This window comes from Halichoerus grypus, chromosome 5 (genome assembly GCF_964656455.1).
Source record: "Halichoerus grypus chromosome 5, mHalGry1.hap1.1, whole genome shotgun sequence".
NCBI classification, from domain to species: Eukaryota; Metazoa; Chordata; class Mammalia; order Carnivora; family Phocidae; genus Halichoerus; species Halichoerus grypus.
This window is the reverse complement of record NC_135716.1, coordinates 109,138,057-109,150,244: the sequence shown is the minus strand read 5'-3', so window position 1 is coordinate 109,150,244 and position 12,188 is coordinate 109,138,057. Positions and strand designations below refer to the sequence as shown.

General features: G+C 38.4%; 1 long non-coding RNA gene across 2 annotated transcripts in view; it reads left to right on the top strand.

The window, feature by feature from the left end:
- LOC144381896 (uncharacterized) overlaps positions 1-10,761 on the top strand; it is a 31,488-nt gene extending 20,727 nt beyond the window's left edge. Inside the window, exons 3-5 of one of the 2 annotated variants that reach the window (XR_013448039.1) lie at positions 2,324-2,422; positions 4,699-4,731; positions 7,337-10,761. This is a non-coding gene — a long non-coding RNA (uncharacterized LOC144381896). Of the gene's footprint in view, positions 1-2,323; positions 2,423-4,698; positions 4,732-5,579; positions 5,817-7,336 lie in introns of those variants that run through there. The other variant, XR_013448037.1, reaches the window with a different exon arrangement.
- The last annotated feature ends 1,427 nt before the right edge of the window (positions 10,762-12,188 follow it).

Genomic DNA, 12,188 nt, shown 5'->3' with positions numbered 1-12,188 from the left:
GAGGCAAGCATAAGATTAATTTTTTTTTTACATATGGTACATTATTATTTCCAAAAAGAAAATTATATCTAACATTATAATTAAAGCAAATTTTCACAGACTTATTGGAGGCATTGTGCAATATTTTTAATCATAGTAATAAGCAGTAAGTTGAAATGCTCAGAAAAGAAATAGTAATAATAGCTAATATTTATTGACTACTTAGATGAGCCATGTTCTTAACCTTTAGGAACAGTGCCTTCCAGAGCTGGGTCACATTTTCCATTTTTTTATTCAACAACAAGGTGACCAACTGTATTTTAGGCCCAACATAATTTCTTTCGATCCTAGGTATGTGAGGCTATGTTCATTTTCATAGTCATGTTAAAGGTTTTGGACCTTTTAATAGCATTTCATCAGGTGCTTCTAAGGACCTGACAGAAAATTCTATGCCCCATTTACCTTGTGTCTTTAAGCCACATTCAGTTCTCCATTCTGGGACATCTTCAGTCATTGGACTCTGAGGAATTTGAAGAGCTTACCAAGGCACTTCATTTTGTTAAATGCTCCCAGTGAGCCTTCATGTGGTATGTGGAATTTCATTAATTTGGAACTCAATGTCATTGCATTCAGACAAGGCCAGTCTAGAGGGCAGAATTTTGGAGGAATTCACAGAAAGGAGGATGCTGGAATACCCAAAGGAGGAACATAGGGGTAATATACCGATATTGTTATTTACCACACAGAAGATGAGTTTCAAGGGATTTTTAAACCATTTTAAACCTTTGGTATAAAAAAAGCTGATAGATAAATAAATTTATTGGATTTGGGAAAGACATATGGTTCCTGCATCCTGACACACAGTGACAAAGTTGTAAGCAGATAAGAGAGCAGAAGAACTCACTCTCTTTCTCAATACTCTCTGTGGCTGGTGCATAGTAAGCTTCCAATTAACTTTTGTTGAGGGGATGAAAGAAATTGCTATGAAGGAAGATTTTTTAGGATACTAGACCAAAATACCAAACCATGATCATCTCAAAAGAACGTTAACTCTGGATTTACTTGTGCAAATGAGGAGGACAGTGTGAGAGGCAATGGGGACAAGTGATAAAATAAATGCTTGTTCCCTCAAGATTCAGTGTGCCCATTCACTAGCACACTTTACAGTATAAAGGAGGCTAGTGTAAGTGGGGACCTGTGGAGCCAATAAGCTTTTGTTTGATTTTTAAAACTTTTTTGTTTGCTTATTTGCCCCCTACCCTCAGCCATACTGCTATGTGAGAATAGTGGGGTGGGATAATCTTAGACAAGTCACTTGACTTGGATTTTTCATCTCTAAGGAAATGGGGTTGGCACAGGTGAGACTTGACATCTTTTTGAGCTTTTATCTTGGATTTTTTTCTTTCTTTCCCCTTCTCTCTTACTTGCAACTCACCTCCACACAGTTTTATTTATATTTTATTTATATTTTATTGGCTCACCCCCAAATTATAAAATCTCTAGGAGAATATACTTATGCTTGTCTTTGCCACTTACTATTTGATTAGAGCCCAGAAACTGTGAAGTTACACCATTAACTTGTAAATTTCTGTCTGATGGAAAAAATAATCTCAAAGATTTAATTAATTACCCTGAGGACATTAACCAGTTTTGTACCTAACCTAGCAGTTTTATTCTATCTTTCCTTTATTAGAATTGCCTGTAAACCCTAAGTTCTCAAGTGCTCTTGTTTTTATTTATTTTTTATTTTTATTCAAGTATAATTAACATAGTGTTATATTAGTTTCAGGTGTACAATATAATGAGTTGATAATTCTATATATTTCTCAGTGCTCATTAAGATAAGTGTACTCTTAATGCCCTTTTTGAACTAATTGGGTTGTATATATGTTGGTGTACACAGATTTTCTGATTTTAAGACTTAGCTGCAAATGGAAAGAGCACAGAAAGAAAATGAGAGATTGATTGGGGTGAGGTGGTGATGTATAAAGGGGCAGTTGAAGAAAGGCTGATTCCCTGGTCCCTTATTTTAGGGAATTTAATAAGATGAAGATTGGAATTCCCAAGAGGAGAGACAGAGCAATGGATTTCTTTCTGTAGTTAAGATGTTATATAATATTCCTGGAAAGACCTGTGTGGATCCCAGCTCTGGCAGTGGCCAAGCAGGAGGGCTTCCCCTACTTGCTTCTTGTTCCCCACCCTGACTCATACACCTGACAGAGCGGCAGCCCACTATTCCCTTCTAGAAGTCTTGCAACAAGATTCTCAAGATGGGATGGTCTTTGAGAGATAGATCAAAAGCCCCTCAGTTCACATTTGTCTCTCTCTTTATTTATTTCTCTAGGTTGAACAGGGATTTGCTTTTCCTTGTTTTAGGAATTACCCTATTGGGACAAACAGCTGTTGAGTTATATGATGCGGAAGAAGAGTTATCAAGTTTAAGGTCTGAATTCTCACTTTTTGAAAGCAATGTATCCTGCAATTACTTCAGATATCAGTTCTAAGTTTCATAAAGTTAAGCTTATTGAGTTTTGGGGCATTATTTCCAGTATGGAGCACAGTAACATGTATGTAACATCTGAAAAGTCATTCCTTAAAAAATTATGAATAGCACCTTATTGTACATTAGGAGCTTCATGGATTTTTTTAAAAATGTATTTTTAAAAACTAGATTAAAAAACATAAGTTAGCTATATCCTCCAGTGAATTAGGAAACTCATAATACTGTTTACTTGGGGCTAAAATAATCCCCAGTATACCTATCTACTTCTTGGGTCATACTGCATCCAGTCACGGTGGAATACTAGCGGGACTTCAGAGCTCTACCAGAGAATCACAGACTACAGCCGGGGATCCAAACCCAAATGCTCAGGTGGTCTCAGTAAAAGAGTCTTGGCATGCAGAAGTTGCTCAATAAACATTTATTGAAAGACTAAGACAGAGGAAATTGCTAAGAGCATGGTAGAAGTGAGGAGGTTTCTGGCAACTTTATAAAGCACAGCAAAAGTAAACAATTACTTCATGCAGGAAACCATAGCACAGAGAGATTCAGGTGGCTAAACTAGGTGCCATAGATCTAGCTCAGCCTCTGCTACAGACTTGTGTCTGTGGGCAAGATATTTTAACTTCTGTGAGCCTCAGTTTCCTCTCTGTGAGAGAAAGTGGCTTCCAAACTGTGGTTTTCCTTTTTCAAACTGAAGTTTCTGAAGAATTCTAATATACACAATAGGAAAAGTAGACCCCTTGGGTTGAATCAAGGAAGGCAGACTGTAGCCCTGCCTGCTCTGGCACCCCCTGGACCCCCCCAGCACACAGTTTGAAAGTGGTTGGACTTCCTCTGTGAGGCCCTCTCCGGCCGTGACATTTGTGGGCGGTGTTAAAAACCAGGGTCCCAGGGAGCTGTCCGGAGGCCAGGGGAGGGCACCCGAGGGCATACTTTTAGAAGTACTACTTTAGAGTGTCTTCTTCTCCCCTCACACCTATTCTGGGCCCTTTGGTCTCTAAGTTAGTTGATGGCATCAAAATCTACGTTGTCTCCTACACCCGAACCCTGGGAATTATCCAAGACCGCCCCCTCAGTGCCCATATCCACTAAGTCACCAACTGCTCTCGGTTTTCATCTCTGAATATTTCTGAAACCTACCATTTCTTCTCCAAACCCAGTACCACCCCCAGGATTCAGGCCTTTATCCTCTTTCTTTCTTTCTTTTTTTTTTTTTTTTAAAGATTTTATTTATTTATTTGAGAGAGAATGAGATAGAGAGAGAGCATGAGAGGGGGAGGGTCAGAGGGTGAAACAGACTCCCCACTGAGCAGGGAGCCCGATGCGAGACTTGATCCCGGGACTCCAGGATCATGACCTGAGCTGAAGGCAGTCGTTTAACCAACTGAGCCACCCAGGCATCCCCCTTTATCCTCTTTCTCTTGGACAATCACAAAAAACCCTGACCAGCCTTCTGACCTTCAGTCTCAGTCCATCCCCATCTGTGCCACTCCTTAACAGAAGTATTTTCATTGCTCCCATGGTGTAAAGGACAATCCCAATCTCCTTCAGAGGGCAGGTGGGCTCTCCATGACTGGCCCGACCTACCTCGATAGCCTCTACTCACATGTGCCATCTTGTCCTTTATGCTCTGGCAGGATCAAACTGCCCAAAGTTCTTCAGATATACCACATAGTGTTACACCCTCACCCTTGGGTCCTAGGGATTCTCCTCCTATCTTGCCCTCTACCTTTCTTTTCTATAGCTCCTTTATAGTTTCTTTACGACTCTGTGCAAGTGTTATCCCTACAGAAGGCCAGCTAAGGGCCTCATTGTGTCTGTTAGGACTCTGCTTGCCGCTACCACATTATATTAAAATTATCCAGATAGATATAGTTCCTCCATTAGATTGTAACTCACTGGAGACCAGTATTATTTCTTTTTATACCTCTTATTCCCCTGTGTCAAATACAGTGCCTATGAGCTCAGTAAGCAGCCTGTCATGGGATTATCTCTGATCTCAACACATCAACTCACTGATTGGGTTTCCCGTGAGATTAGTCAAGAGATGTAAGGGAATTCAGGGGCAAGGGAAGGGCTAATGTAAAGTGTGATACTTGCAAAATTAAAAAAAAAACACTTTTACATGTAAATGCTATTCTAGTATTTATCATAAAGCTATTTAGAGCTTTAAAAGTTCTATTTTCTTTTCCTTTTAATAAACTGCATCATTTAAGAAGAGGAAAGTCAAAACACACAAGTGAAAGATGGTAAGTAAATTTACTCAAGTAAACCTTGGGTATTTTGAGTAAATTGCCAATTGTTCCTTTGTCTTAGCATGAGCCTCATGGAGGGTGAGTGCCTACCGTGTCCCCCAACCCTGGCACACTTGAGGATCAGGGAAGCAAGCTTCTTTCCTTGTCTAGGACCAAGGCTACCTCTAGCCTATATGGGACCTTTGTGTGAACGAGGAAAAAGCAACTCCTCTGCAGTGATGCAGCCCCAAAGGCACAGGGTTTAGCAACAGAACCATGATTTTGTGCTAAGACAGAGGTGACTGCCCTCTAGGCAGATGGCCCCATAGGCAGGGAAGCTGGATTGGAGCGCCTCCACCAGGCACCTTTATGAAGGGCACAGACTTACTGTGCCTGATGCAAAAAGCAACACATTCCCTCCTTGTCCTCAACTGATAATCTGTTGCTGCCAACTAAGCAGGAAAAGGAATAGTCATGGTCTCTCTGAAGAGCATTTTGGTAGGTTTTCTTGTTAAGTCTAGCTTGCCGTTTTGATGGGGCTAGATAGTGGCATTCTGTGGTGCTTTCTGAGCTGTGACCCAGAGAACACCCTTCTTTGCATAGAATTGTCATTTTGTATAGCTCATTTTGCTAAGTGACAAAGCTGATTCTGTCACAACATGAGCCAAACAAAATGGTGACCACTGGCTCATGCGTGAGGGATCTCTTCATTTCCACGCACCCTGGTAAGCATTATTCACGAGCAGTTCATTATTGGTCTTTATGCATAAAATGAATGTGACATTTGAGACAGATGTTTATTGTTTGTTACATATATATGTATATATATATATATATTTTTTTTTTTTTCTTCAAAACTCCAGCTACTGAAATTGGCCAAAATTACCATCACAAAGCGCAGCTTTTGTACATTCGGGGTTGCATTCTGATCTCTGACCTGTAGTAGCAGCATTCAGATGTGGTGATCTACACATGGACAGACTTTTCTTTTTATTGACAGGAGGGATGGAGTTTCTTGAACAACTGTGCTCAGGCTGAAACAACTGCTGAGTTCCACCAGGGGCTGCTGTTGAACTTCTAAAAAAATATAATATTTTGGAGAAGAAGGGGGTTGGTGGTGGATGGGGAGGGAGGGATGGGAAGGGGGGAAGAAGAATAGAAAAAAAATCTTGGAAGAAAACCTGACATTTCTGTCTAAGGTGCTTTTGCTTTTGCTGATGCCACCCGTGGAATGTTTCGGAAGTGTCAGTAATAAATACTTCTCTCAGAAATCTTCTCATTCTATATCTCTGCATATTATACCCCAAGGAGAGTCATACAAAGACGTAGCTGTCAGGGTCTAATTTTGGATCTGAAAACTATGGCGGTTGTCAGGCATCATTTCCCATGTGTGATATTTATCTCCTCTCACAAACAAACTGAGTGCCGGGTTTTTAATTAATTTCCAAGTGTCTCCCATGATAATTTCCCCCCTAATATATTAATACGACGATTTAAACCTTCATTCAGAGGCAGATTTTTGGTTGGAAATCACTAAAGGCTTAGATAGTGTTTAGTATTATCAATAAGTTACACGTTCTTTGGTTTGCAGGGAATCAATAAAGTTGCCCTTTCCTCATTTTTATTTTTAGAGGCTTCAGTGGGATTGTATCTCTTTTAAGTATATTAAGGAAATCATGAGTGAGCTGATTTTGTTATTTTTCTTCTTGTGATTGGAGGCAGTACTTAGCCTGCTCCTCTTATTGCTTGTGGTAGAGTTACTTTAAGAAAAGTTCTTGATTTGATGAGAAGGGAGTGAATTTCCTTCTGGAAAGTATTCCCTTCAGAGAAACTTGATTTTTTTTTTTTTTTTTTTTTTTAAATAAAGGAACCAGAAATAGACTGTGGAAAGGGGCATCTCCCTGAAATGTACATATCAGCTGGGGACAGCAAGTGAATTCACCTCTTCTTTCCCTGCCCAATCTCTCTTTCAATAGAAAATGTGGAATAAAAAGGATAACATCATAAAAATTCTAAGGACAGGAGGAGGATGGAGTTATAATGCATGTTTCTTGAACAGCATATTTTTAAAAGAAATGAAAATAATAAATTTGTGTCTTCCATAGGAAGTCACGTTTGGTAGAATTTTATTTATTTTTTGGCGATGCTTATATCTTTATTATTATTATTATACTCTTAGCTAAAAGGTTGCCCCAAATTTCATCAAGATTTTTTTTCTCAATTCACCTTTAAGATATTTGATTACTGGGGTGGCAGGGCAGTCCTTGAAGAAATATTTATCTTTCTCTGAAAAGGACAAACACCATTGGAAAATCATGACAATAAAAGGTAAATTCCTAAAGTCTTATATGCGACTTCTAATTATTGACAATCAAAATATTCAATTCTTGGAAATGCATGAAACTCCTTCTTATAGGACTGCAGCTTACATTTGTTACTTTTTTCTGTATGAGGGTTTATTTCTTTCCTTCTCTCTCCCAACTCCCAGCACCTGCTATACAAATGCTTTCCCTGGGTCCCTTAGGGAAATTTAATAACCAAATATCTATCTAGTGAGAAAGGAATTTTTTAAGGTTCAATTGCTCTGTTAATAATTTGTATTTTTTTTTCTGTCTTGCAGTTTCTATGTAAGCACCACAAAAATCAACCTTTTAAACACAGATTGATTCTGACAGTTTTTATTTTACGTGATTTCCAAGAATTGGTATAGAAATGCCTCTTAATTGAAATAGTTCTCCTTTTTGGCTTTTATTTTATTGTCCTTTACTTCTTGACATCTTGTACATTAAATCAGAGGCTGTTTTAGAGACATGAAATGACAGCTTTTTCAGAGCCCGATTCTGGATCCTGATAGATCTGCACTTCTCAAAGCAGACAGGCTGCTCTCCACAGCCTCCGAGAACCTTCCTGCGCGATGGGCACGTCACCTGGAAACACAACCATAAACTGCAGGTTAATCACCAAGGACCGACTCGTGTCAATTCTCCACTGCCCTGCTTCCCATCTAAGAGGAATAAAGCCAAGAACTTTTTTTTTCTATGCTATTTAATTTAACAGAATCTGGGCTCAACTTTAGTTGGAAATTATATTTCCTCTCGGCCACAATGGAGAGGCTACTCACGTAATTTAGTAGTGTGTCGTAAAGAAAAATCAAAGCGTCCTCATGGAATATTTTCCCCGATTGCATCTTCCTGTGATGAGAGAACACATAAAGTGAATGAGAGGTGACACAGGCATGAACAGAGAACCCATTTGTTACACTGAAATTCCGAGAAAAATGCTGTTTGTGTTACTATGATGTTTTGGAGTTAGAAAAGGGTTATTTGCGGGAAAAATGTGTATTTATATCAGAGTCAGGAGGAATAAAAATGAGACAGGATGCAAAAATATGATAGCACAGGAAAGCACAGCTCCACAGACCAGACCAGTCCTCGTTCAAGGTAGCAGGCAAACATCTTATAGCCGGAACGCTAACAAGATGAGCATCCTGGATTTGTTTTTCAGTTCTACCTAACTCTTTGTAACTTTACAATGTAAGATTCAGAAATTGGAGCCAATTACCATAATATGTGGTGGTTTGGTGGGAGCATGTTCTACATCAGACAGTTAAAAGGTTTTATTGCTATTAGGAGCATGTTAATGCCCTTGATAATGTCTCTACTTGCTTTGTAATGTCTCTCGTTGAAGTATAGAATTCTTTTATCTTCTTATTACATTATGCAAAAACTTGAATTGAAAAGATATTTGCAGGAACATTTAAAGTAGTGCATCAATCAGCTTCAAAGAAGAGAAAATGTTCTCGGAATAGCTTATAAAAGGATAACTGTCAGTTTTATTTTGGATGAACAAAGGCGGCAACGTAAAAAGCACTTTATTGTAAAAGCATACTGTGCAATTCAATAAATATGCCATATAAATATAAAAGAGAAGAAAGTTCATAATTATCTGATGACTTAAATGTAATTTAAGTAATACTTTTAAAATGCATCTAACAGAAGTACTCTTTTTCTTTTGGGTTCCGAGTTCTAGCCTCTAAGCCCCCATTCCGTGATAACTTAAATCTTTCTCTCTCTCTCTCTCTGATAACGTAAGGACTTGAATGGATTAGTCATGGTCCTGTTTTTAATATATCTCAGAATGCTACAGAAAGGAGTGTGTGTGTGGAAAGCATTAGCAAAAATTTTAAACAACCACTTAATGGTGCAAGCTTTTCAGAATGATTTGTTCTTGTCTGCACAGTATTCAGTTGTTTCTCATCCTGTCATTGCTGCTATAAGACAATTTTGAATTTGAATGTAACTGTATTGTCACTTGAAATAGCATTTCCAAGTGTTTTGTGTTTGTTAGGTAAATCTATTAGCATTGTAATTGCGGGACTTTCTAAATCAGGGGTGCTTTGTTACTTTGTTACTTTCTACGAAGGATACTTGCACCCTTCCTTATATCTAGAAATATATATACATATATATTTGTATATATACATATATATTTGTATATACATATATACAAATATATATACATATATATTTGTATATACATATATGTATATATATGTATAAATGTATATGTATATGAAATATATATATGTGTATATACACACACACACCATTTTGGAAAGTTGACTTTTAACTGTAAATGCTAAATGTATAACCTTATTTTCAAATGTGTTTCCCAGGTGATAAACTTTAGCCTGATGCTGCAGAGATGAATCTTTTTGACAAGGTTTATAAATCTACAATGTGAACCGTCTATTAAGAAAGTATTCAGATCCAGCACATGGAAAACATATGTAAATTTTCAGAACAGGAAAAAAACATCTACAGAACTCAGTTTTCCTGTAATTTATGTTTCTACACATATCTATATGCATCTAGGCATGGACAGTTAGCTCCCTGCACATGGAAGGCACTTGATAAATATTTGTTGATTAAGGTTAAAATATAAAAAGAAAAATATCCCAATCAGTAAAACTCTGTCTTCTGTTTTGTAGCCTGACAAAGGAATGCTAATCTGTTATTAAATATAGGAATAGACATTTTTCCCAGACTCAGGCCTTCTTAAGATTCAAAAAAACTTCATTTGAAGTCAAGTAACCAGCCTAATTCACTCCCCCACACTGTTGTCGCTTGTAAAATTATATTAATCTTCGTAACATTTCTAAGAAATAATCTTCATTTATTTTAAAACTAAATATGGCACCTTTGCAATAAAAAATCAATTCATAACTTTATTTGTAACATCATTTTGCTAGCGACTGATTTCTCATCACTATTGTACATGACGCCTAATTCATTAAAATAATGTTCTCATTTTAGTGGGTTTCATCCAGGCTCTGTAGAAAACAGTCCTCAGTCTGCTGCTACTCTCTGAAATACCCCATTTTCTCATCCCTCCTTTCTTTTGGCCTGTTTGGGAACACTCTCATTTTGAAAGTACAAGGAAAATTATCTCATAAAAGAAATTTAATAACAACAGAACTTCTGAGATTTCAAAAACGTAGAATTCTTAAGTTATTGAACTATGGGAAAAGCTGTAATTTATAACCAGCAAGTTAGTATGTTGTACACATCTGTGTACTGTTTCAGAAAATAAAGGTTGTTACTATAGCAACTGCCACATAATATGGAACATACGTTATTTGTGAGATGCCAGGCTTCGTGTTAAAAAAAAACAACTCCCTCCTCGTGGCTACTCACTGATGTTTCAAGGATTCCACCTTTTCCTTTACTATTGTTGGGGATTCTCATTTTAATATTCTGTTATTTTAAATATTTTTCTTATTTTCAGTTTCCTATACTTTCGGAGTTTGTTGGCTAAATTAATAAGTTTGCACAGCACTGCCAGATTTGGTGATCATTATTGAGACATTCTCTCCATTTCACTTTGATTTTTAAGGAATTCTACTTAATTTTTTAGATAGAGCAATAAGTGTGATATGCCTAGTAATGGTTAATTTGGGCTGGCCCTTTCAGGGTTTTGAAATATGTATTGTACAACCATTGTGGTATTTGACCCCTTTTTTAAAAATAAAAATGTCACAAAGTATGTATCTACTTTATGAATATCATATTTTATCTGAAAATGTGTATGTCAGACTTAATTTCATTTGAAACAATTGTTTAGACAGCACTGATCTTTTCATGACGGGAAAACTTAACTCCTTTGTGGAGGGTAGATTTCCAGTCTTTCTTTTAAGTGGTGTGTCAAAGAACAAGAAAGTTGACCAAAAATTCTGAAATTTCAATTTTGGGAGAGATCCTTTTAGTTTTATAGGCAGAAAAATGAATCCATACAAGAAACAAGGTAATCATGTAAAAAGGGGGCTCCTTTGATATGGCTGGACGAGGCATCGGGATGTCCAACTGGTTCGAAGTAAAAGTCGGAAAACAACTTGACACTTAGAACAACGGTTTTTGATTTTTGTTGGGTCCACTTTGTGGCAGAGATTTTTTGATATGTGGATGTTCTGATATGATTGAATTTCCTGTGCATGGTGACTTTTTAGTACGGATTTAATATATAATTATGATCGTTGACATACTTTGTCAGCTTAGAGGTTCTTGGGGAGCAGTATCTGGGTTTCCCGTTGCACCAGAGAGGATGCTGGGTACTAGTTCTCCTTAGAGACAACTACCTCTGTATCCAGAATGTTCTGTGTCATCAAAATATGCTATATCAACCCTAAAAACAAAACACTTCTGGTGAAAAGGGCAGAATGAATAATACCTTTCCTTTTTTTGAAAAAAAAAAAACAACAAAACACAACAACTTGATAGTTTAATCAATAAACATTTATTAACCATCTACCACGTGCCAGGCACCGTTTGGGGGATAGAAAGATGAATAAGAGCTTCCTTGTCTCCGGGGACTCACGGATCTAGTCAGGGAGAGAAGCGAGCCACGAACCAGCCCAGCGAGGGCCGTGGTGGGACCTAGCGCTCCGTGGGCCTCACCAGTCAACATCAGCGACTCGACAGCAGAGCAGTAACAGCCAACGTCTACTGAACACTTACTTTCTGACAGATACCTCAGGTGCGTTTGTCATTTAATCCACACAACAGCGGTCTGAGGGTTTTACTGAAGAGAAACTGAGGCTGAGAGCGTCGGAGTCACTTGCCGGCCATTTGCCGGCCGAGTTGGGATTCTCACGCCCGTTATACCTGGGGACATTACGTCTTGACTACTTGTCCCCATCTGCGTTGATGGCATCCTCCTCCGAGGCACCTTCGCCTCTCACTGGGCTCAGCAGCGTCTGTCTAATTGGCGTCCCTGCTGCCACTTGGCCCCCGCCGCCTGTCTCCACACGGCTCCCCGAGTGGAGGACATGAAGCAGATCACGCGTCTCCCTTGCCTGGGCCCTTCCAGGGACTCTCCATCACATGGGGACATAATGCAAGTTTGCAGTGTCTGCAGTTTGTGGCCTGCCAACACCCCATCAACTCAGTTCCTACTGCTTTCACCCAGCCTGCTCA